The sequence below is a fragment of the Brienomyrus brachyistius genome, chromosome 3, assembly GCF_023856365.1.
Source record: "Brienomyrus brachyistius isolate T26 chromosome 3, BBRACH_0.4, whole genome shotgun sequence".
NCBI lineage: Eukaryota > Metazoa > Chordata > Actinopteri > Osteoglossiformes > Mormyridae > Brienomyrus > Brienomyrus brachyistius.
This window is the reverse complement of record NC_064535.1, coordinates 19,506,278-19,532,811: the sequence shown is the minus strand read 5'-3', so window position 1 is coordinate 19,532,811 and position 26,534 is coordinate 19,506,278. Positions and strand designations below refer to the sequence as shown.

At 40.5% G+C, this 26,534-nt stretch overlaps 1 protein-coding gene and 1 long non-coding RNA gene across 4 annotated transcripts in view; one reads left to right on the top strand and one right to left on the bottom strand.

Annotated features, from left to right (window-relative positions):
• The window catches only part of LOC125739403 (bifunctional heparan sulfate N-deacetylase/N-sulfotransferase 2-like), an 81,932-nt gene that overhangs the window by 3,433 nt on the left and 51,965 nt on the right, over nucleotides 1-26,534 (top strand). The window lies entirely within an intron of this gene.
• LOC125739418 (uncharacterized) lies at nucleotides 2,793-4,914 on the bottom strand. Its single transcript, XR_007397137.1, has 3 exons — nucleotides 4,622-4,914; nucleotides 4,064-4,484; nucleotides 2,793-3,948 (listed from the first exon to the last, which is right to left on the bottom strand). It is a non-coding gene; the product is annotated as an uncharacterized LOC125739418 (long non-coding RNA).

Sequence of the window (26,534 nt, the reverse complement as noted above, 5' to 3'; positions counted from 1 at the left end):
ATGAAAGAAGCGGAAGATGATGGATGGATGGTAAAATGAAAGATCTATCTGTAGGCCCGATTTTTATTTATAAATTATAAACATGTTGTGGCCCATATAAATAAAATCAGGTCTCTCAAGTCTCACGCATTGACTGTGAGACACATTCATTTCAACCAGTTTACACACCGCACCTTGTGTTTCTCACACTGAGAATTAAGGGATAATGCCCACCAAGGTGTCCTGTTAAACACAGTTAATGGATGAGACTCAGGCATATGGAGTGTAGTTTTCCTCCCAAGTAAAGCAAGATCCGATGAATGCTGTATGCAGGGATCTAAAGTGTCATGCATTGACCGTTAGACACATGCTGTGCCCCTAACAGATGTAACCTTACTCCAGACTTTTAATGAAACTTGAGAGCCCTGGTAAAATATAAATACAATACTGTGCCCTGTTATGATCGCGATCCATCCCCCCAACAACTAACAAAATGACTTGTTCAAATAAAAAATTAGTGCTGTAAGGTTTAATGTGTTCTTGTTGTTGAAATTGATTTAAAAACATAACGGTATAGAACAAGATGTTCGGGAACCGGTATCGAAAGCAAGGTATCGTTCTGGCACTGGTATCGAAAATTTTTTAAGAATGCCCAGCCCTAGTTACACTATAGTTATGCTGAAAAATCCCCATAGAAGAAGGAAACGAGTCTAAATTGTTGTATTTCAAGAATATATAAATACTGTACAAATGTATGCAGAATTAAGTCTTAGCAATGGGCATTTAACTAGCTCTGAGGCAAAAACAAATGCTGTCTCCACTACACCACTGACAATGTGTAGTGTTTTTATAAGAGGAGGTAACACTGAAAGCTTCAGTTTACATTAATGACAAACTATTAGCAAGTTAGACAGACAAACCATGGTATACGACCACAACAGTCTAATACATTTGATTATCTTGAAGTTGTAAATTCCGAGGTGCGTGACGTCACATCGAACCAATCTCCCGTTTGAGCTACACATCTTGGAACAAACATGGCTGCCTCCACGAGCACGCTGTTGTGTGTTATTGCTTTATGATATTTGAGACGAACAAACAAGAAGCGCTTACTAGTCAAACCACATTAAAGGCTTTATAATATTTTTGAGGATCCATAGCGACATTCTCTTTTGGAGAAGCACGCTAGGATACTGTTTGCAACCATGATATATTAATATTCTCTTAATCCATCACGCGCAATTACTTTTAAAACTATTAATCAATTTGACAAAATAAACCTTGAAACATATTTAAAATAGAATTACTGTTGACTGTGTAAGCCACCATGTTGAAATGACAACACGGGAATCTTCTATAGCAAAATTCTCTGACATCATCGGAAAGGTGTTTCCGACAAAGTGACGTTTTTACACACATTTTCATGACGATTTTCTCAACTCGGAGAGAGAATCAAACGCAGGATTAGTCCTCTTAAGCCACTTAAAAATCTCATGGGTGCTGTAATTGTCTACTGCTGTGTTTTTTGTGATGCAACACAAACCCACGTTCTATGCTGTGCCGGTGTGCTTACGTATGGGAGACTGCTACCTTTGATTTATACTGGACAAATTCTTCAATGTACCGTAATCAGCCACTCTTAACGATAGTATGACCATTTCAATTCTAAATTAACTATCGGGAATTTTCCTGTGAACCCAGTAATCATTTCATACCTAGTACAAAGTAAAGATTGACCTGACCGCCATATTAAATGGTAAAATAGAAACATGTAGTGGGCCTTGTTAGTGTTCTGCGGGCCGGTAGTTTGAGACCCCTGGTCTAGAATCTCACCCCTCCCCACAAAATTCCAGCTAGAATGTTTGCGGTTAAGGGATTAAAAAGGGATCCTGTGTCCCATAAATGCTTCAAAGCACTTCAATGTGACTGACTACATGACACAGTTTAGTATGAAGTAACATTGTGGCTTTGCCATTGACTTGGGCAGTGTTTGTATGGCTTGGATTCCCGGTTATTCCCTGTGCCTGTTAATTGTTCAGGGAATGAATTCTGCTCATAAGAGAATGTCAGGATGACTTTTCCTCTCTATAGGGGCTGCTTCTGCATGCTTGCATATTTTAGATTTGTTGGCGGTGTTTTGGCTCTGGTTTTTCTCAGCAGCTTCTGGCATTCACTAGGTGTTTTTTGAAGAAGGCTTGTTAGTCTTAGTCAGGAAGGCTGGCTTCTGTTTTTGGTACGGAAGCAATTAAGAAAATAGATGCTCTGTTTCTGATTGCATTTTTGCTATTTTTAATCCAGAAGAGAGAGCTCTTTCGGAGCCTGTGTGTGAGGTGCGGGTCACAGGGTAGAACCCTTGCTCTTGATCTCTGTCGTATATACAGTGATGTGCAGCACACAGAGACCCTGCTTTTAGTGATGATGGCGGAGAGAATTAAACATGTGGTAGCTGATCCTGAAAATGCTCATTGCCACAAGTGCAACAAGTCTTTTGCATGTAAGGGCTGAAACGCAAGCAATCTGCGAAGTGAAACATGAAGTGGGTTCCGGAATTGCCAGATTTTCAGTGTGCTCCCCCCACACCGGTGACCAGCCGGTCAGTCTCATGTATTTCTGATACTGAACTGGTCCGTTTTATGCATGCACCATGTGTCATATGCAGAAATGCGGAGGCAATAGCCTCACAGACGCACTCTGATATGTCATGCTGACATGTTAGCATGGAAGTTCTTCATTGCTAGTGAAGATGACACAAAGCTTGGAATTTGTAATACAGGTAGAGCCAAAATAAACCGTGGGGGAACCACAGCAAAAATATTGAGACATCGGAGGTAAACTTTATCTAGTAAATGTTTAATTATTCCTTTTCAAGATTAATCATTAACATTGCAAAGTTAAGGTTTTTTTTTCCTGACAAAGTAAAAATGTTTTAGCGAAACTTTAACCCCCCGCACTATAATGTCTGTACAGCCTCATCTTAATTTGGCTTGCTAAAAATTGTATGTGCGTAACGTACGATGTTGGTATTAATAATATTACCCTGCATGCAGATTTTTATTTGGAGGTTTGTAACCTATGGCCTTTTTATTTTAAGATGAGTAAAAAAAGAGAAAAAGGTCAATGTGCTATCTGGTGAATTTAAACATACCTGAAAATGGTATAAGTAACTGACATTTTGTTTTGTCATGTAAATCTGTTGAACCTGCTCTTCTTTGGTAAAATAAAATGTCAGATAAAGTTGGGTGTATAGCAACTCATTTTCAGTTAATTGTTATTTGCACCTCTTTCCAGTCAAGGAGTACTTTGAGACTTGCTTAATTGAGAGAAGATCCTGTAACTTAGTGTAGTTTGCACTGCAAAAAATTTGTCTGCTTCAACTTAAAAACTTAAGTTCAATTGCTGCCGTAAAATTACAAGTAAAATCAAATTGAATATACTAATTATTTCTACTCATTATTGTAAGTGGAATTTTGCTTTAAATTTTCAACATTACACCAAACATATTTTTTTCCCCAAGAAATGCCAAAATGCCCATGTTAATGAGAACAGCAACAAAGACTTTCTTTAGAATCTCAATAAAGGCAAATGAAAATCAAAACATTAGGAAGTTAACTCATCGTTAATGTCCTTCATGCCAACTTGTTCTACAATTTGTACCTCAGGAGCTTGTTACTTAACCCATGTACTCGGGCAGAGGCTTGGTCCGATTGGATCTTCGTCACCACTCTGCAGGAACTCAAACGAGTACTTCATTAATTGTGGATACTCAAGATTCACGCAGTAAATGATGCCCATAAGCCTGGCAAATCTACAGAGCACGTCCTTGAGGTTGTTTACAACAATGGTCTCCTCCAGCACAACTGCCACGTCAAAGACCTCCCTTGGAAAAGCGACCTTTTCGGCACTTTCGTAGCCTATAAGCAGGCCGACCTGCATCCCCTTCACGGCCAGATCCAGTGTTTTGCCATGAGCCTTGCAAAGCAGAAAAAATATTGTCTATCACTATTTGTGTCTACAAGTACATTGAGGAGTAAGAACCCGAGAGGCACAAGTATAATTTTATGTGAAATGGATATATACACCCTACCTTCAAAAGGTTTACTTGTTTCCAAATAAAGTAAATTTTGTCCTTAATCAGCTATACATTACAGAACGACATTTGGTCTTGCGTCACACATCCTGATGACGTCACATGGATCTTCGGATATGTAGTGTGGCAGACCAACCAAGACAGCAGTGCTTCTCCTCTCATTTGTGTCCTACAAGACAGAAAATAAGCAGCAGAGATAAAAATGCTATAGCAAACATAATAGTGCCACATTCAAATTTCATAAACTCCTCCACTTGCATCTTTCTCAAGACAGTCCAAAATGTCTGAGTGCCTGCTTCTTTCCAGACTTGGTTGCTGCTTTGTACACCTCTAGTAGTCTTGGGACCAGGGCATCAAGTCCAACAAGAAAAGATTGAAGAATGTCTGTAATGACAACTTTCCTGAACTCTGCCCTAACCTGGGGACACAGCAAACAACACACAAAAGCCAAACATTCTGAACATTTGTGAAAATGACAAACAGCATACAGCATTTTGCATGCAACATACTTCATATCTCATTGTGGACTTAATATACAATTGTGCGATTGTTTACCTGTCTCTCAAGAAAGAGAGCTGGCCCTCTGCTAAGAACCTCTGCAGGGAGTGGCTGCTCTCCAATGATTTCTTGCCAGCATTGTGAAAATGTCAGTTCATCCACAAGCTGAGGACCAGGATTTTTTTTCTGCATTTCAGCCACCATCTTCTTCCGCTTTTCCTCTCCATTTTCTTTACTCTGTCCTTCATGTGGATCTGACAGAGTTCACGTCACCCTTCTTTGACTTAACATGTTTACCCTTTACATCTCCTCCTTTTTCTTTTGTTAATTACCACCTCAGGACATCCTGCTGCAGCTAACTTTTGCCGATTAGTTTCCCAGCTTAAATTTCAGGCTGTGAAACCATGAGTACCATCCTTTTCCATACCCTGGCTCTTTCAGACAGGGATGCTTCTCCACTAGTGCTTTGGCTACACTCTCGTAATGATGCTTCTGAGGATAGGCACTAATGTTTGACATACTGTCTGCAAGTATGTCAAGGATATCAGTCTTCAAACCTTTAGGAATTGCCATCACAGATCCATCCATTGCATACTTACAGTTTGCTTCTTTCAGCTGAAGTTCCACATCGTGAGAACTGTGGAATCAAGAAGGGATCAGGCCATTCCCCAGAACCCCCACTACTGACAGATGGCATCAGCATTGAACAATACTTTTAATGTTGCCCGCTCCAATGGAAGGTCTTTGATGTCAGTCAAGTTGTACAGCTCATTATTGAATTATGGATCAGCGAACTGTAAAATGAATCTGCCTCTCAGGCCAAGCTTTGTTCGTAACACTTGGCATAGCTCCTCCATGCTCGGTGGGATGTTTTCAATTGAAAGGTGTCCAATTTCGCTTTCAGATATAACTCGCCGCAGCGTTGTAGACCACTTTACCCTGAAAAGGAGAGAGAGTGTTTTTACTTACTGTACTTTCAGTACATATTAAGACCCCCAATTTTCCACAAAATAGGGTGCCAACCCCCCCCCCCCCCCAAAAAAAAATAAAATCATTCTATTTAGGGTTAAATCATGAAGTGTAAGTTCACCCCCAGCTCTGAAATAAAATAATGTAAAATAATTACAATATTCACTAGTCAAGCAACTTACTGGGTTGGAATAAACAGGCTGTGGATAAGGTATTCGTTTTCAATGGTGGGGTTCGTGTGGAGGGGGTGAACAAGATCGTCGGACATTTTAAGGGTCATGTGTTGGGGAGAGCTACATGAGGGCAGGTTATCCGATGAACAGTGTTTTTCTCGATGTCAGATTTTAAACAAAATATTTCCAAATGACTTGGACGACACTGTCAGCTTTAGACACGAGCACCGCACCCGCACACACCTTTTCGCAAGCTTTGTAAATTCGCTTGTCACCCGCTGACGAGCTGACTTACAAAGACCGCAAAAAAACGTGCACGGGTGTGGTGCTCAAGCCTAAAGCTGCCATCAGTGTCTTCAGGCGTTAGGAATTGTTCATTGGATAGTCTGTCTAAAATATATACATTCGTATATAAAAACTCTAAGATTCGCGGGGTCTATAATTAAAGTGAACCCCGGTTTTCCATTTTTAAATGGCTTCCTAAACTAAAAGTTTGAATTAATTATGTAAAAAAAAGCGATATATTGCAAAACCTCTCTTAACCAGTACGAGCACAAACAGTATTCACCAATAATGTCTGATAAAGTTGTAATAGCCTGCAACCATATAATGGTTTTTGCTAACCACGCGACCAACAAACTGCGATTAGCCACACTTCAACCAAGAGAACAAGCACTGAATTAAAAGAAAATCATTAAGTAATCATAAACAATCCTACATACCGAATATTATTTCTTTATAATCACAAATTGGTATCCTGATTAACTAAATGTTCGGGTTGAGTTATAACCGTTCATAAAAGCATCCACTCGCCTCAAATCGCATCAGATCCCACCACTGGTCTTTCACCTGAACGCTTTGCGGTCACGTTCATGACCTCGCCCTGAAAAATTATTCATCCGCTGTTTGCTTCATTTCATGTCGTCGGTCTAGATCCCGATTTAGTATTTCACTTTAAACTTTACATTCTATATCAGTGATATATCTGATTTATCTGTCAAATATTGTATATTACTGGAAAGAACTGCAATATATTTCAATTCTCCAAATTTTAATGTATGGCAGATTAACACGTTCACTTTTAAACGGCCATAGTTACAATTTACAGCTTTAAATTAATCTGGCATCTTCAAATTTACATTTCAGTGTACTAACTTAAAAACCTGAGTTGTAACACTGAACTCATACAGTTCAGTTTAAATTGCATAAATTGTTTTAAGTTGCAGTAAATGAACAATGTGTGTTACCGTAACTTATTAGTCAAATCATTTTTTACAGTGTGGGGGAAATAGTGAAGTTTAACAATTTCGATTATTATTGTCGCTAGGCCTGTCACAATAAACGATAAATCAGTTAATTGCACGATAGAGGTCGATAATTTTTCCGGCTTTGATAATTTTCATTTGCATGCTTGTTTGTTTTCCTCGTGTCTCTCTCTACCAAATGGGAATATCGGCTCTTTTTTAGCAAACCGGCTCATTTGGCTCAGCTCACCAGGAAGAGCCGGCTCTTTCGTCTCATAAACGGCTCTTTAAAAAAAAAAATCCTGCCCCTCTCTTCGTTTAACCTGATGCGGATTAGCATGACCTGATTTGAGCTTGTTAAAAATAAGACGCCGTCTCCTGGGTGGGCTTTTTCGGAAGACAACATGTTCCGGCCACTATCGTCCTTAATGTTTAGGCAGCTCAAAAACCTGGACAATTCTATAAACATTAATAAAACAGCTCTTGAACAGGAGCCGGCTCCCATCGTTCACAAAAGAGTCTGCTCCAAGAGCTGTCTCGTTCGCGAACGACACATCACTAGTAATGAGGCGTGAACTCTCGTCAGTAGGCTCTTTGCATGTCAGCTTCCGCGTTCATGGAAATATGGCTTGCTCATTTCCGGTCTGCGAAAAATGGCTGGTTTATACATGCCGTTTACGGGACTTGCCCAAACTTATGAACAACGACGTACATCACTTTTGTAAATCCTTCTCCAAAGTACCAATGAGTAAATTAGAGAAGGGCTTTAAGATGTTTGCCTTGTCTTACATCCACGGATATTGATAATTATCAATTTCGCCCAGGCAGACGTGTTCACTATAAGAGGTAAAGTAAAATGTGGCAATAAATTACATGAAATGTCAGCATAATTGAGTGCCTAATTGTCGCATCTTTTCTCCAAGATTATCAATCATTTTCATCCTTGCGATTAAATCACTTGAAGATGAGTTTGTGAGAAACTTATGAACTACTTTTTTTTTTTTGTTTTAAGCCAAAACTTGAGGAAGGGTCAAAATCAATATAAGATTCATATTTTAATAAAATAGGTACATTTCTGTACCTCACAATTACTTATAGCTAAGGGTACAATTTGCAGACCCTTGAGGGTACAGCCACAGTGATGAGCAAAGGTTCAAGGCACCAGAATCACATGTTTTACATGCCCAAAGCACCCTCTACAGCAGTGTGTATTCTTTGTTTTGCGGTGTTATACCTCTCCTCGGCCATGGCTTAGGGATTCAAGTTTCGAGTCGGCAGGTATTCACTAAGACGATACCTGCTTTCTCGTGTTAATTAGCCACCAGTGAATACACAGTCCTTTGCCATCTGACACATTCCAAAGCTAAACCAAATATAAGCATTTTGTATCTGTAAAATGTCCTTGCTGGTTGCATATCGCTTGGATATTGAGGCCTAGAAGCCTTTTTGATGGGTGCAAGTTAGATTCAAGTGGTTGCAGATATGAATAGGGTTGAGAGGTCCAGGTATGCCAGGTATGCCTGCAATGGTATGAAAACCAGTTTTAATGTTGAGCAAGACATCCCCTCCTGCTGGACATTGTGCACAACTACATACGCAGTGCAACCGAAATGTGATGCATGCACAGGTCCAAGACATAGCAGCCTTGCTGAGGCCATGTGTATAACCTATGGTCTGCAAGAATCCACCTGTGGCATAGGAGAGTGCTGCCAGAAAATGCATGGTGCACTGAGGACAAAATTCCAGTGTGTTCCTATTTTCAATTTGTCCTGCACCACACCAACGAGGCTCATTATTTCACTGTAGGTCAACCTGTATTTCTCTATGAATTGTTCATTATGGTGGTCCAAGGGGTTCATGATCACCAGCCAAAGCAGCTTGGCTTCCTGGATGGACACTGTCTGAAACGCTGTCTTCCGTTGACTTTCAAAATTCTCTGCCATCGCTGGTGGTGATGGGTGATTCAACTTCCCAATTCAAAAGATGTGATTGAACACATAGCAGGTTTGATTGGTTAGCTCATTATGAAGATTACCAGGGTTGTTCCGAAACTATGAATTGGATTTTGAATGGACTTGACCATACCCTGTAAGATGTTGTAATGACGGTAAGAAGAATTTCATTCATTTCAATTCAGTGCTATCACACAATGCATGAATGTCATTGAATCTAGCAAATGTGAATAATTACATAAGATTTACTTCCAACATGGTAGATGTATATATTGACCTTACTAGTGAGTGAAAAAAGTTCTGAGGCTCACTGAAACACTGTCTTCAAAAAAATTATGGAATTCGACTCTTAGTGCTAAGTTTAGAGCAGAACAGTACCCAAGCGATTTTTATGAATCGAGAGAACAACTCTTTTGTAAGTTTTGCCAGCACATAGACTGGACCTGCAAGAACACATTTAACAACCACATACAGTCAAAGACTCGCATCAAAAACAGAGACAAGAAGCAAACTCGTGCAAGCTGCCCACTCCAGCAAAGTCTTGGTCATGCAAACAAATCAGGTAAAACAATACCTGAGTTTATTGAAAATTTTGTTGCTCTGTGTGCCAAGTCAGACATTCCTTTAGAAAACATGAAAAACTTGCGTCCGGTTTTGGTCAAGCACTGTGAACAAGGAGGAGCGCTACCTGAACACGAGAGTAGCCTCCGTCACACCCTCTTACCCCGTGTGTTCGAGCAGCATGTGGAAGCTGTGCGACAGAACAATGGAAGAAAATATCGTCGTCGACAATACTGATGCAAGACTGCAGTGTCCTGAACATCGTCATTGGTGAGTGAATTTAGTAAATTGCATTCACGCCAGTAAATTAAATGACATTATACTTATAAGAATGTAATGGGAATTACATGCATCACAATATTGCAATGCGTTTGTTAGTTATGCCAGTAAGTAAAAATGTGCATTTTTTTCTTGTGAAATATTTTTTTGTAAAAATGAACTGTATCTGAATGACTAATAATTATTAGGTGATTACTGGTAACTATCCATTGTTGTTCTGATGCTAATTAACTTTTATTTTAAAAGTTTCTTCTTATTTCTCTCTTGTGCAGGTTTTGAAGGCCAGTTCTGGTGGATGTAATGTTCATAGAGCGATGCAACTACTCGCATTTGCCCAAGCAGTAATAGGCTTCCTCCACAACAACAAACTGGATCTCAATGACATCTGGGCAGTGGTTACAGACAATGTAGCCTACTGCCTTAAAGCATACAAGGATGTTCTGAGAGGTGTGATGCCAGACAGCATGCATGTGACATGTCTCTGCCATGTCATCAATTTAGTAGGTGAAACATGGCAGTAAAATAGCTACTTCTCAGACGTGTCATCTCTTGTCACTTGATTGCGATCAGCCTTCTTCAAAAAGCCATCCAGGAGGAGAAGATGGGTGAATTTGCTCATTCTGCAAGATAGGTTGCAGACCAAGGTCCTTCCTGTAGCAGTGAGTACGAGGTGGAATATTTCATTTGAGGCAGTGAAGTACCATACAGAGCATGTTCATCTGTATAGAGTTCTTGGCAGAAAATTTGTCATTCCAGGCAATTAAACATCCTCTGTCTACTTGAAACAGAAGAAAAGATGCAGGCCCTCACTTGGTGCCGAAACAACAGATATGCTACTGAGCAAGATGTGTATGGCAGAGCGAAGAAAGGTACTCGATCAGCTTCATGATGCGTTCCATCTGGCATTCACAAAATTTTTAAAGCATTGGGACACTCACCCCGCCAAAGAGGTCTACAGGCTGGTGAGGGTCTTTGATCCTAGGCTGGCACCAGCCATGAAAAAGCAGATTCACACAAATGAAGCCACTGGTATACCCATCAGCAGAGTTTCATGAACGGTGGACTGCTTAACATTGTGTCCAGGGAGCCCTACACACCTGGTTTGGATCTTGCTGAATACTGGAGAGGCCCGAGATTCCCAAAGGTTGCACAAGTGGCAGTTCCTTGCATCTACTTTCCTGTCAGTTCAGTGGATTGTGAAAGGAGTTTTAATAAGTACAAGACTCTGAACACAGAGGGGCTGACAATCATGTATTTCAATGGTGATTTCTGTGAAAGATGGAAAAATTAAAAATGCATAATAAACTGGAACCATGTTCAAGTGTGTTCCGTTTTTCATGTTGATTTCAAATGTGAAGCACTTTTACAAAAGGAAGACTGTTTGTTCTAATGTGAAATACATAAGTTTTTCTTTTGCACGAAAAATGAATGGTTTTTGTTGTTTATAGGTAAGTTTTACCAAAGCAGTAAATGTTCTGCAGAACCCAGCACTTCGTTGAATAACAGTCATTAAATGTGAGATTTTTTTTCCTATTGCATAGTTTTTTTCCCCCATCCACTCCATAATCTTTTTAGGTGAATAAATATGATTATATGATATGATTATATGATTATAACGTAAAACACGGAATTCAGAAGAATAAAAATGGAAAAAACAAAATGAATTTCATAGGGCCCTTCAAGTCACTTCTGAATGGTGCTTGGCCCTGGTATATGCTCAAATGGCATACAGGTGTTTCAGAAACAGGCCTTATTTGCGCTATTTTATAGTTGACTTCATAGTTGTATGTTGCAATATTGACATATCATCAGCGTTGCGTTGTCCAACAAACAGCATCAGTGCGTTTTTGTCTTCAATTTTTTGTATAAATCTATCTCAGCAAATCTGTGTGTCTGACAGGACAGCAGGCAAAAGTTCAAATAAAGAACAACGTAGAAAATAACAAGTAGGTCAGAGCACTCAAATCGATGAACGCGATAACGAACTACTTTAGTTACAAAGGGTTTCAGGAAATGTCTGGTAATTAACAATCTATCTTGAGTACTAGATAACGGACTACTTAGCAATAAGAAGCTTTTGGGGAAAGCCACCCCAGATAGCAATTTTTAAACTTGTATCATTGTTTTTTGAATTTGCAGCTGTTTTCAAGGCATTTCAGAGGCAGGCTATTTTTCTTTGTCGAAAGGTTATACAGCTTTTCAAATCCCACCCCAAAGTACCAAAGAAGCACCCCGGTTGGTTTGGCACTTTTGGTACTGGTACTCGATTGGAAGTCAATGGAAAAGCGAAAGTATCAAATGTACTGTACCAAAGGTACAGAACTTGTTGCTGTGGAAAAGCAGTAAAACGGTTATCAAAAAAACCTCTTTGTGTAAAGTTAAATAATCAAATAAGAAATAAAAATAAGAAAAAAATGAATGAAAAATGAAGACCGTGTGCGAGTCTTTTTTTGCCACGTGTTTCTTCAGAGGCTCTGGAGCTCTGCTAGTAGACGCAGCCATGTTGCCTCGTGCGTGGAGGGGTGGGGCAAGGCGGGTGGCGAATTTCCTTTTTGCAGGGTGGTAGGACATGTCTCAATATTTATGAGAGAAGTGCTACATGATTGGCCAGAGCCTGCCTTACAAAACAGCACCTATTTTTGATTATCATGCCAGGGGGGCACCAGCAATATTAGACAAAACTATATTGTCCTTACAAAATAGCGCTGCATTGCTGGCACCGGCGATATCAGACAAAACTATACTGGAATTCAGACTATAATGGATATAGTTTTGTCGGTGCCGGCAAACAACTAGCCAACTTATTAGCAGAATAACTTTGTATTGTAAATAAGCATGCCGCAGGTCAAATTAATAAAATGTTGTAGCTCTTGAGTGGTGAAGAGATCATCAGGTGGATAGTAAAGTTCAGGTAACAGACTGTTTTGTTGCGTGATTCTGAAAAGGACAATGTTAAGGTGCTCCCAAGGGAATAAAGTACTTTCCCTTACAATTCATTTAACTTATCACATAGTGCATTGCAGTTACAAAACATTTTATAGTATAGTTTTACACAACGCATGGACCCTAAAATTCAGCATCAACGTATTTTTATAATTATTCAACGCAATCAACGATGTCAGTCGTCCCAGCCCTACTATATAGTGTTTCCTATCTCATTTCTTATTGGATTGATAATGAATCGAAATCAAATCAGGTTAAATTGTTTGCTTGTGAATTGCAATTGAATCAAATTGGGGCATCTGTGTCAATCCCCATGCCTACAAAACACCCTTATCTGACCTGGTCCTACCCGAAAGTAGAAGAATGGAGTCTAATGAATACTGTGAAGGTGTGGGGCCTGGGACGGTTCATTATGTCTTGATTTTCCTGTCATGTCTTCTGGCTGAGTGGTGATTCTTACCCGCTTATCCTGACATTCACGCTGTCTCATTTTCTGCTGGAGATGTGCAACGTCACTTGGCACACATCAGCCCCTGGAACACTCATGCCTGTGTGTGCTGAGCCTAAATGGTTTTGACAAAAACACTGGCTGGGGGTGAGGTTTGCTTCTTTTCCTCAACTGTTTGCAAAACAATCAAAACTCCAATTATTAACACCCCCCGGCATGGTAACCAAAAATAGGTGCTGTTTGTAAAATGCAATCGAAGTCATTTCCTGGACACACTCCAGCAGCCTTGTGTGGACAAAACAAACAGCGTACATGGATATTAAGGACACTCAGCTGTCGGTAGTTTTGCTGTGTGTTAATACATTAATGAGACTGATGGAGGCATCGCTGTGCTCCATTAGCAGCATATGGGTGATGGGGGATGCCCATGTGTCCAAAGCCGCATCCTGTGTTTCAACTAGTGGGCAGTTCAAACTGTTTGCTCTGTAATTGTATACTAATTTTAATGGTTTAATGGCAGATGCAGTTTTTACATGGGCGGCGTAGGCAGCATAGACTTATAATTTGGAGCTGTAATTCACTAGCCATTGTGCAAACCCTTTGTCTGATTGGTGAAGCAGCTCTTAAAAGGCTGGGATCGTGTAAGTCGAGACCCCTGGCTGTTCAGCTGGCTGCTTGTGGCCTTGAGCGATGACTGCAGCTTGTGCAAACACAGCCTGGCTGTGAGGTAATACACATGGCCCTTTAGTAGAGTGATATGTGGCAGAGCGAAGTACCAATATGAAGTGGAAGAGTGGGTAGAATATGGTGAATGGTTGAGCCGTATTACAGAATTAGCAACTCCCTGTGGAGTCAGCCAGTATGGAACATTTCATGCCACAACCTAATACCAACAAAAACAAATGTAGAAACAAATAAGCTGACCAAGATTTTCTCTCACTGCCCCCTGGCGGACGTAACTTTTAATCCTCAAAATCGACATAACTCTATTTGCATGCATAATTTATCACTATTTCTTGAGAAAAAAGTATTGAGTAAAATTTTCCTTCTCAGTTATTTGGTGGAAGAAATTGCATGGAGGATGTGAGTCCAAATAAGGCGAGAAAGCAACATTTGTGTGGAAGCACTTCACATTAAAAGTGAATGAGAATGCAGTCGTTGGTTAGTATTGCAAAGCATAAATCACCATAGCATGACTACAATACAAGTATATCTTAAAAGAAGACATCAAGTTTGATGGAATCGCCCAATAAAGCGAGGTTAGCCATACACGTGACATTTAGAATTTCAAAGTGGCCTAGCCTGTCTTTGTCATCACTTTGACTTAAATCATAATAACCAATATAATTTATGTAAGAGTAATTGCTGCTGAAAAGGTTAGTCTTGTCACTTAGCTGCATCATTTTTATATAATAAAGTACATAAGAGCCAATTAATATTAATTATTTTTGGTTATGTGTTTTGTCTGTTTTGACGAGGGCTGAATAATACTAGAAAAAAATTCACTTTGAAATTTCTTTGGCTATATAGTTATCTACTAACGCCAAGTTATTGGTGTCTGACATGAAGCAGTGCTGACTAATGGCTTGCTTTTGTTCGATATTGTCCCTGTGAAATACAAACTTTTTCCATACAGCGGAACGCTCCTCTTCACACATTTTTTGCTTCTTGCAAATGCGCCACACAGTCTATGAATCGGTTCACCAGTGCGGATGAAAATGATTATGATTGTCTCAGAGATTGCATGCAATGCTCATGCAGAAGCAGTGGCAGTAAATTAGATTTTTTAAACTTGCACTATATACCGCTGAAAGGGAACCATTATTAAAATTGCGAAGCTTGCCAAGTTTTGTTTTCTATGACTTTTTTAGTGCTACTTATTGATTTAGTTTGAACGCAACAGACCATTGTGCTTGGTCTTTCCTGGCCATGGACCCAAGGATCGGATCGGGAGCTGATCTCTGCATTTAAATTAAATTGTAAGATGGAGCCAGTCCAACAGCCAGTTGCAGTGCTTAGGTGTGTAAGCAACACTGCCTAGGACTGCTTTACTAAATCAGAATCATTAATGCCTCATGACCAAAGCAGTTGGAAAATTGTTGCCGCGCCTTGCACTGTTGGAGATACCATGATAATAGACAACTATCAATTAGGGTACAACACAGGCAGAATAAATACACGACCCAAGGTACATGAGTGAGAAGGAAATGCAAGATGTGTAATAAGTACAGTTTTGTACAATAAAGAAAGTGGACACAGGCACAACAAAGACTAGTTATTGCACAATGTAGTACATAACATCCATACGTCAACGCTTAGGGCTTAACAGTGCAACTCTTACCCGCGTAACAAATAATATCCCCCCCTTCTGACAGTGGAATCATCAGGTGAGTGTCTGGCTCACCTGAGCTGCTGCCATGCTTTTATTGAGCAATAGGACTGTCATGGGGGGTGGGTGGTGGGGGGCAGGTCCAAGTTCACCAATTGCCACAGATAACTTCACATGACATATTAAGACTCTTGTTTGGCTTCTGCCCAGGAACAACATACATGAGTCTTAGGTTCCTCGGATGTGTCTCAGATGTCTCTGTTGGGAATGCAGAGACCCAAGCAGGTTACTGACAGTCTTCCTGTGCTGTAGCAACTTCCTGCCTGAGGCCAGTGAGCTGCTGTTGGTTCTGATTTGGAATATGGATATTGACACTGTCGCCTCAGCTCTTGATGCGGTAGGGTGGCGGTTATGTCTAGCTCAGGGTGATTTAAGCACATTTATGAATGTTCATAAATGTCAGGGGATGATACTATTTGCCCTCTGCCTGCTCCATTAATCGGAGCCTTGCAAAACGGGTAGAATATGGCCTGGATCAATTTGCACAGCTGCACCCTATCAGGAGGCTCCCCGTTTCTTGTGGCCGCCTGTGATATAGCTTTGGTTACAGCGGAGTTAACACTAACCAGAAGTACATGAGCAAATAAAAAGCATGTTAAATACTTAAAGCAATATTTTGGACTGTTCTCTTGTCAGTTTGATCAGGGCTTTTTTTATTCAGGACACATTTGCTCCATGGGTAGATGTGAAGTAACTTCTCTGAATGGTAGATTCATTGCTAATAGTGGGGATATTCTAACTGCTGTGGATTCTGTGATTGCATGCATTGGCCCATAACCAATTTGGGGAGTGCTGGGTGATTTCATATACTGTTCTAGTGTTGATTATTTGCCATCTACATAAATGTCAGGCTTTGTTACAAGGCATCTACACCAAAGGTGCCCAAGGAGTAGCACAAGGAGTTGAATCAGTTGTGTTAAATGAGGGAAAGCCCCAAACTTTAACATTTTTGAGTTTCCCCTCATTTAACACACTTGATTCAACTCCTTGTGCTAATTATCACACAGCTCTTGAGCTGAATCATTCGTGGTGGAACAGGGAAAGAACTAAGCCACACAAGGCTCCAGCCCTCCAGGACTGGTGTTGGGCACCCCTGATCTACACCGTGACTCGGGCTTTCATGGTGGTTCTTTCAGTCTGAGCATTTCTGAGTTACATCCATTTTCTTAAACTGTTTAAAGCTACGTTGTGTGTTTGAAGGATTGATAAGATTGGTGTTTTGTTTATGCTTGTCTAAACAGTTGAGCAAATGGATTCTACCAATATCCACACAATGAGAAACAGGTGGTTGGGAGCTATGTAAAAATTCTGTTGTTTGACAGCTGAAGAGGCAACAGGATATGTACACAGGTTTGCTTAATATACCACTATTTGGATCCAGGCTGGACACATGATTCTCACGGGTAGTGCAGGGTGACTTTAGGCCTATATTGCTATTGGTGCATGTTCAGCACGCTGGTCTGCGCTCTCCAGATGACGTGCCGCTTCTGCCACTCTATCTGCCTTCTCCTACCTTGGGCATTACCGTTGCATTCATGAACCATATCCAGCAGTGGTAATTGTAGCTGTGGCTCATTTTAACAGAAGTGTTTGACTTCTTGTCAACCCTTAAAATAGGGCTGAACGATTTATTGATCAAATAGGAATTGTAGTTTAAAACAACCTGATTAGCAAATTGCATAGGCTGCAACTTAGTATACGTACAGTATTACTTGATACAGAACGTCTGACCCAGGGTTTAAAACTTTTGTGATAATAGTTTTACAAATTTATGCCATCCTCCTTGTGGTCATTCCCACCAATTGGAAGTGCCATGCTCCCCGTGTGCCTATCATGCTCACCGATCAGATGTGGTCGAAGGTGACTATATACTCCCACATACAACAAACATGTGAAACTGAAGAATAACATTACATCCGCGGTGCAAATTAATATTGATTCTGCTGCTGAACAACAAGTGAACAAGTGCTTTTCCATGGCACTAAGTCCTGTACTTTTGGTACTTGGGTGCTTTCACACCCAAGTTCCGGAACCTGGTCTCAGTCTACATGTCCCTGGACAGTCCCAAACTGGAACTTTTGTAGCTCCTGGCCACTTTCGTGTAGCTTTCGCCTTGCACAACAGGAACTGGGACCTTTATGCCAAATAAGCATGGGAGATACAAAAAGTCTATAAATGAAACTTCACACGCAATTTCATATGAAATAATATGGCCACGCCAAAACAAGTTAAGATAGTCGTTTTGATAGTTATTTGTTACGTATGTAATAGTTGTTACTGAAAAGATTTGATTCAACAGTGCAAAACGCCCTGGCAAGGCCACTCTGTACTGTATGTGCAGTGCAGCCTGTGGAGAAGTCCCCCCACCACTGTGTAAATGTTGGCCGGGACATTTCGGCTCTGTTTTTCCTGGTATGACTGCTGTGTTCGAAGCTTGCTCTGCATGGCTGATAACCCTGTTTGCTTTGCCACACGGTCCGTGTTACTTTTTCTGTTCTGAGCTCTTCTGCACCTTGGGGCCATTATGTTTCTGTCCACTTTACTCAGGGGTGTCAAACTCATTTCAGTGAATGGGCCACACTGGAACCATTACACCTAATAACCTTAGTATTTGTTTTATTTTATAATAATTTGTTAAACTGCTTTTTTGGGTTCTGATGAGTGGAAGGTACTGCTGCCCCACAGGTGCCACCTATCACGTGCTTTTTGAACTGCATTTTGTACACAACATGAATTTATTTCGTTCATGAAATGCATTTAGTCCACAAAATTTAGTTGACAAAATGCATATATATTCACCTCGAAAGCAATATGTTTTATCGACCACATATTCGATGGTTAGAGGAGCTAAATATTGAGTTATAATCAATAAAACAGAATTGCCATATAAGCTAAATATGTGGATTTGTCGCGGTAATAAAATCAAGCCGGGTAAGAGAACATATCGTTATCGATCTGAATATACATTGGTAGTCTATCAGGACTTTTTGTTTATGCGATCAAGTTAACAGTAAATGATTTTTTTTTTACTAAAAACAAACCTTTAAAAATATGCACGAACATATTTTACGTAAGTAATAAATGAAACATCTAGCTATGGAGCTAAATAAATCTAAAAAGATGGTTGTATGTCGGTTGTAATATCAAGCTAAATGTAAGTGATTTCTTAATGATTAACATACATTTTGTGAAACATTTATAATTGTACTTTATTGAAGTATTGCTGCAGTGGTAAGGGTGAACTTACGGGGGGCCCTGAAACCGCATCATTATGAATGTGTCATTGGCCAAACAGCTGGGCGATGCATCACAAGAGGAAGGAATTCCGATGACAGAGGAGATTTGGCATAAGTTGTTTTTTGGGATTTTACCGTTCAGTTTCTCCATATTCAAAATCTCTTGTGGGCTGGATTAGAAATTTGGGCCGTATGTTTTACACCCCTGACTTAACTGCTTCTTGGGCTGTTTCTATTAGGCTTCCATAAAGGTCCTTGAAATGGATTTTGATTTTTGGAGGGACAAAATCCATGTAGTTAGCGGTCAGTTTAGGGGCCAATTGATAAAAGGGAAAACAAAGCGGTTTGTGTGTCAGACACCATGGGGCCTGTTTCCAGCAGGATGTCCATACAGGTAGCCTGAAGGTGGCATTGATCAGGCCAGAGAGGGTCAAGCTCAAGCTGACACATGCTTGGTGTTTATCTGAAGTTGTTCTGTTTGGTAACTTCAGATGGTTTGTGTGACAAAACGTGCCAATGTTCTGAAGAGGAGCAGTGTGTGCTTCTCTGTGGGCTTGTATACCTGCACAGAAGAAACCACCAAGCGGATCCGTCAGCCTTATGAAAAACCAGACCCTGATGCTCGCCAGCTGATGAGTGCAACGTAGATTTAAAGGGGCCTTTTCAGTTTTCTATGGGAGGGACTTCAGTACTCCTCCTATCTTCTCGCTGTCATCTTACATTGTGCCCTCAGGTGCTTTTTTGCCAGTCGTGCATTTTCTCTCTTTTCATCGAACCAGAGTTGCTCTTTACTATGGTATGATGTGCCTATAGACAGATACTTCTCAGCAGGGATTTCCCACCCCCAGACCCAGTATGATGTGCCTCTGGAATAGGTGCAGTCCTGGGAAGACACCAATATGGTAGTTTACCGCCCTGCCTTGTGTGCTTCCCCCCTCTGCCTGCCTTGTACTGATGCCATAGCCTGATGTCTGCAGATACTTTTCTGGAAGATGCACAGCTACATATGACATAGATTCTACGCAGAAATATAAATCATCCATATGAGTGTGCATAACAGATAAGCCCCTCCCACCGACGGTACTGCTTTATCGATTGTAATTCTTTTATGTGCTGTGTTTGCATCTAGAATGACTTTACTCTGCATTGCTGTCAGGAGGGCACAGAATGAGCCCTCGTTATGGCAAAAGAAGCACGAGATGCAGCACTGACTCACTTCAGCATCTCGAGGATGGCGAATCGTAGCCACACTACTGTACTGATCGCTTTATATTTCTGTTTGACTAATTCCCCAAAGAGTGCTAAGAGTGATACAAGCAAAAAAACAAACAACAAAATGAACTTAATTGTTTTCTCTGCACAGCCATAAGACAGGCTTGTACATGCAACTTTGTGCTTTCTGCATACACCTAGTTCATATGGGTCATCGTTATAGTGTACCACAGTAATTCTGCCTGCCCTTTTGGTTCCCCTCTGACACAAAGCTGTAACCCTCACATGCAAGGATTCACTGAGCCGTCACACCCAAGGGCCACCTCTGCTGTTTGCTAAGCCGTCGTTTACCATCTATTTTAATTGGCTGTTGATGTTCATTACTGAATGAGAAAATTCTCTGTGTGACTGTAATAAATAGGTGTGAAAGGGCTTTGGGAACCTGGAAGACGCTGGTGAGGGATGCTTTTTTCTGAAGGTCAGGTATAGCTGAAAGATCTTTCAGTACTATATTAGTTGACAGTGATGGGAACGGCAGAGTTTCCTAGCCGCCAAAGAAGAAATTTGAAAGTGGCTTTCTTAAATATTTTTTCTGTGAAATTAGTATTTTATTTTTGGGGCAGGGGCGGCATGCTGGTGCAGTGGTTAGCACTGTTGCCTCACACCTCTGGGTGTCTCGAGTCTCCGCCTGGGTCACGTGTGTGTGGAGTTTGCATGTTCTCCCCATGTCGCTGTGGGGTTTCCTCCGGGTACTCCGGTTTCCCCCCACAGTCCAAATTTATGCTGAGGATAACTGGAGTTGCTAAATTGCCTGTAGGTGTGTATGTGTGAGTGAATGGTGTGTGAGTGTGCCCTGCGATGGGCTGGCCCCCCATCCTGGGTTGTTCCCTGCCTCGTGCCCATTGCTTCCGGGATAGGCTCCGGACCCCCCGCGACCCAGTAGGATAAGCAGTTTGGAAAATGGATGGATGGATGGATGGATAAAAGTCTTCCAGTGTCCTCTGTGGGTTCTCTGCTCTCACTCACTTAGCCTTTATCTGCCCTGCTGGAACAGAGTGATGAGAATCCAGTTGTCGGGGGTGGTGGGAATGAGTCACTATAAAATACCTGCAGTGGGTTGCACTAGTGTAATTTTCGATTGTACCCTATGGTGGATGTAAACTGCCCCTACGTTCAAGTTCACAAACTACAAAAAATAATCGGTTGCAGAATGGAAATAGTTGCAGCGCAGTACTAAGTTATAAGATGAATTTTACACTTCCTTGTTATTAAGTGTAAGATCCATTGTAAAAAAAAAAAAATAAAGGTTAAAAATAGAAAAAACGACAGATGTAACCTAACAAACCTTTTTTATATGCAGTAGTATAATGTTATCAGAGATCATTTTAATAACTTGATACCTTTTCCACTTATTTAGGATTGAGACATATCAATAATCAAGTAATTTACCAATTTTGACGATTCATTGCGTATAGTATTGATTTAATACAATGCGCATTGCAATTGGTTTACACTCGCGCATACGGAAAAATTTTATTTTTATATATATATTTATATATTTTTATATTCACTTTTATACTTTTAAAAAAAAATTTTTTGGACAGTTGAAGGAAACTGGAGGATCTGCTGAAAACGCACATACACACAGGGTGAACAAGCAAACTCCACAAATGCAAAGCACCAGAGTGCAGCGCTAATCCTACACATTGCCACTGTACTGCCCCGACAAACCTGCAAAATACAGTATGTGATATCGACATGGGATTTCTTACACATCACAAAGATAGTGAGTCTGCTGCATTCAAACCATGAATAGGTTGTACTGAAACACTTCTCAGTCACAGGAAACCAAACTTATCAAAACTGCTCTTTTATCTATGGTTTATTTTCAAGATTATCTAGTATATGTTAAAAAAACACTGTCTAAACTCTGCATGCACTCTGAGACAGGTCATAATTATTCACATCCTTGGTAATGGACTCCCTCAAAGATCTTGTGCTACTTATATTAGAAATTAAACAATCATAATCACACTAATAATAACATGAACTGGTCACAAATAGACATCCACTGTATGGAAATTTGTATTCCAAAGAGATACGATACTGAGCAGAAGCAAGTGATTTGTCAGGCACCACTAACTTGTCAGACTGTTGGAACTTATCTATTTCAGTATATAGTTCAGTTTCAATTCCTAAATAATCAGAAAAACATCAAATATCTCAAAGTGAATTTTAGTATAGTTTAGCTCTAAAATATATGTTCACAAAAAAATATTTGTTGGCTATATGTACACTATTATGTAATATGATGTGGCTTAGCAACTTGGTTATACTTCATTTTAGCAGCTATAATTTTCACTTCCAGTCATTGTAGAAATTAAAATGAGCAAAATAGTATGTCAGAGTGCTGACAGAGACAAGCTTTGCTGTTCTGAGCTGCTTAAACGGCATAAATCTCTGGCTAACCCGCATTATTGGATGACTCCATCAAACTTGAATATCTTCTTTTAACATGTATTTGCATAGCAGTCGTGCTGTGCTGATATTAAAATTCTGTTTTGCAGTACTGACAGATGACTGCATTTTCATTTGCTTTTAATGTGAAATGTTTATGGACTCATGATGCGTTTGCTCTTTATTTGGATCCTTATCCAATATGTGGCATCTTCCTTATGCCATATTGACGAGTAAGTTTACTATAAATGTAATATATGCTTTTCAATAATTGAGTAACCAAAAGTCTAGTTAGCTAATGTCAGCTGGCCCTGCCATTATTACTTATTAGTGAATTCTGTTTGTATTCCTTGAGCTTCTTGAGTAGGCCTATCTCATGTAGGAGAACCAATGTCAAGCAACCACAATAAATGTCTGTCTAACTTCACCACTAGAGAATCAACCGGGGGGGGGCGTGCTGGAAATCAGAAAATTGCATCAGAAGTAAATTCTTCTAAGGTAATTCTGATGAACTTTTTGCATGGATAGAACTGAATAATTGTTATGTACTAAAATAATCTCAGGCATAAATTATTCATTTAACAGTATTTGTAACAAATAGTGTGTGTCTTTCAGTTAATGTTCTCAGCTGGAAATGTATTTTTTAATAGTTAAATCATTAAGAACGTTCTCAAACCTAACATTTTTGAGTCCACTTTATTTGTAGCTTTTACTGGGAGAAGTAATTATGCCTTTAATCTTTGAAACAAAGTCACAGCTCTTCACTAGATTGCAGAAGTTAGCAAATTAGCTACATATTCAATGTGACTCTCTTGTGTGCTCAGCTTTAGGAGCCATTGTACTCGTGAGTCGCCTTTACACGCACAATTTTGCGACACAGAAAAAGGACATCCCAATTCACATGTTTAGAATTTTTAATAATTGAGTTTGTGCATACTATGAACAAAGATGTGGTCTGTTGTCGAGTCACATCTCTGTTATTTGGAAAAAGTCCGTTCTTCAAAACATGCAGATAGCAATAGCACTCAGATCCATTGACTGGTATTGTCAGGTTGCCAGGGAGTGACTGACAGCTCTTTGATCCAATAGCGAGCATTGTCATGTTGTCCCAGAGTGATTGACAGTGTTCTGATCAAATGATGCTGTTTCAGATGGGGTGGGTGCCACCCTGTGTCAGCCTTCGTGACTCGCCCCTACAACTGCCATCACCCCCTTTTCTCCCCGTTTTTTTACATCCTGTGTACTTTGCCTTTCCATTTCCCTGTGCTTCTCCATCCCTCGGTGCTATCCTGACTGTGAACCTAAAACAGTGAGCAGCCCTGCGATGGTCAGTGGTGGCCATCTTGTGGGCCCAGGTTTGTTTTTGTCAAGATGGTCACAGAGCTGCTGATCTGATATCTTCGATTGCCAATAATATCGCTCATCCGTAGTCATGTTGCTTGTTTTATCACGCTGCCCATGTAACCACTGGCTTTGCCATGATGACGGTGTTTGGATTTGTGGGTTCAGGCTCTGCCTGTGATCAGAAGGTGGTCACTGCTTCGAATCCCAGGATTGGCAGAGCGATGAGCAAGGCCTTTATCCCACACTCACGTCAGAGACTGGCTGACCATGCTTGCTCAGTTGTATGCCACTTTGGTGGAAAAAAAGTGCTGGCTAAATAAATGTAATGATGGTTGTTTGCTTCCTGGATTGGTCGGTATGCAGAGCCGTTAACCCCTGTCACATTGGTGTGTACTGCACTGTAATGGTTTTGGTTGTCCTTTTAACTACATACACACAGGTGCTGTAGAGATTGCGGATATGCTTTCAGGAAGGATTCTGGAATGCATGCATTGTCCTCGCAGTGTGGTTGGCTTTTGCCCTCCTGCCTTGCCTGATGACGGTGCCAGTCATAGCTCATTAGCTGCTTTAACAGCTTGTCTGTTTGTAAGTGAACATAAAATGCTCCGGCCATTAAGGGACCTTCTCTGGGGTGAATTATTGGATCATTTGCAGCTGTTGTCTGTTTCTTCTCTCATGTATGGCATTGGTAAGGAGTGCAGGAGGAGCAAAGTGAAAGTGTGTGGCAGTCAGAAACAGGTTCTTGATGCGGGCTGCCTGCTGGGCTCTGAGCAATGAGTCGTGCATCCTTTGCCTGATAACCTGAATTGCCACGCAACAGGCGTTTTTTTTCCGGCTGCCTTTCTGGGCTCAGTTTATAATAGTTGACTTGAGAAACTGTAGGAATATCTTTGCCTCCCAGTGCTGGGTGGTATACCGGTTCATACTGAAAACCATTTTTTATTATTGTTATGATATGAATTTTTCATATGCCGCAACACTGGTTTAAATAGCCTGTACAACGTTCAGAAAATGAGTCACTACTGCATCGCTAAAGATGTACCGCGAAAGATCATAAACGCTCAGCATTTTTCAAACTTATTTGTCCTGGGGTTCAGTCTTGTCAGACTTTGGGGCTGCAGGGCCCTGCATAAACGACCGGCCCCACCCCCCCACCCCAGGAATGCGTATCTGCATAGGTAAATAGTATTACTATAGATAGTATTACTATTATTATTGTTGTTGTTGTTGTTGTTAATAATGATAATATTTATTATTATTATTATTATTATTATTAGACCTGATCTGACTGAATTTTGATTGGTGGAGAAGTGAGGCTCCGCGGACCAGTAGCAACCCTCTCATGGACCGGCACCGGTCCGGAGCCCATTGTTTGAGAAACGCTGATATAGCTGATGCTGGAGTTGAAAATAATGACACACTGGGGTTGTCAAAAATGGATTCACAGTTACTAATCAATATTAAAAATTAGAATCTGATTTTATACTCATTTTCACCATTATTGATACTAACAGTGTGGTTTGCCTCATTTGCCACACTTCACATAGCACCACTACAGCACACCACACATGCACACACACTCACGCAGCCCCTCCCCTCCTCTCAATAGCTACTGAATGGATTCACACTGGTTAACACACACAAACCGAGCTGGCTGAACATGGCAAATGCTGCAGCTGAAGGCACGTGCAGTGGCTGCTAATAAAATAATATAGTTAATGTGGGAACAATGCAAAAACGTAAAACAAAAATGTGTCCTGTAAAATGTGGTAAAAACCCAGTCATGCAAAAAAAATATTGTCGTATGCCGTGAAACCAATATAATACCGTGATATAAATTTTTGGTCATACTGCCCAGCTCTACCTCCCAGTGTGATTGGCAGTATGGACAGTACAGAAATCTCCAAGCAAGAGAACAGGCAGGGGTAGCTTTCCTGAAAGCTTGGTAATACTAAATAGTTCATTATAGTTAATTAGTGATAGGGCTGCAACGATTCATCGAGTAACTTGAATAACTCAATTACAAAAAATCCTCGATGCAAATTCTTTGCTTCGATGCTATGTGTAATCCGCACGACTATGTATTGCTTACCTTTACTGGTAAAGATCTTTAAGAGTCCTTAACCAGCTGGTCACCAAGGTGAAAGGTGAAGAAAAGCGATGTTTTTAGCTGCTCCCATCCACCGCCGTTTCTCTTCCACAGCAGCAATGTTACAGTAAAGCTATACAAGTTAAAATAGAACCTGTTTGTATGCAGATAAACCGTTAGCTTAGTTTGACACAATATTTAAGTTTGGCAACTTGCAGCAGGCTGACAGCAGCCGTCACACTTTGTCGCAGTGATACCTGCAGCATGCAGGGGTGAGTCTAAGGGGGAGCATGGGATGTACTCAACTAGATCTATTTCAAGGCTTTAGTAATATTATTTTGCAGATTTAGATTTATATGAATATTATATAATTATAATAATGTAAATAATATAATATAAACATAATATAAAAATGACCCACTCCCCTCCCCCAACAGCCTTGGGCCAGTAACTCTAACTCTGAGACACTGAACACACTGCCACATGCTCCTTTACAGGCTTACACACACACACTCATTCTCTAACACATTTAAACACAGACACTCTCACTCACATTCACGTGCACACACATGAACATGCACACACTATTCCTACCTTATCCAGGAGATACAATCCTGTCAGAACATTTTTTTGCCTTCTATAAATGTACAAGAATACAGAGTAAAGGCCATTTT